Consider the following 309-nt stretch of genomic DNA (forward strand, 5'->3'; position numbering starts at 1 on the left):
AGGTCCCTTCCGACCCTACTTCTATGATTCTGTGATTCTTTTGTACAACCCTTTAGAAAACTCTAATGTTTCTTCCAACAGCTTTGCCCTCTCTTCTATTTGGATTCTTTCTTCTGTTCTCAAAGCCAATTGTGTCACTTATTTCTTGCTCCTTTCTTCTTTTCCTCAGTTCCACTGAAATACTTACACTATCCTTCTTCCTTCTCCACCTCAGGTGCTTTAGTCAGAAAGATTTTCTCATCCATTTTCTTTTTGAGCCATTCTTCAGTTCACTGCTGTACGTCTTCCAGTTCTTCTTTTACTCATACT

The sequence above is a fragment of the Gavialis gangeticus genome, unplaced genomic scaffold, assembly GCF_001723915.1.
Source record: "Gavialis gangeticus isolate Ggan-Ray unplaced genomic scaffold, GavGan_comp1, whole genome shotgun sequence".
Lineage (NCBI taxonomy): Eukaryota > Metazoa > Chordata > Crocodylia > Gavialidae > Gavialis > Gavialis gangeticus.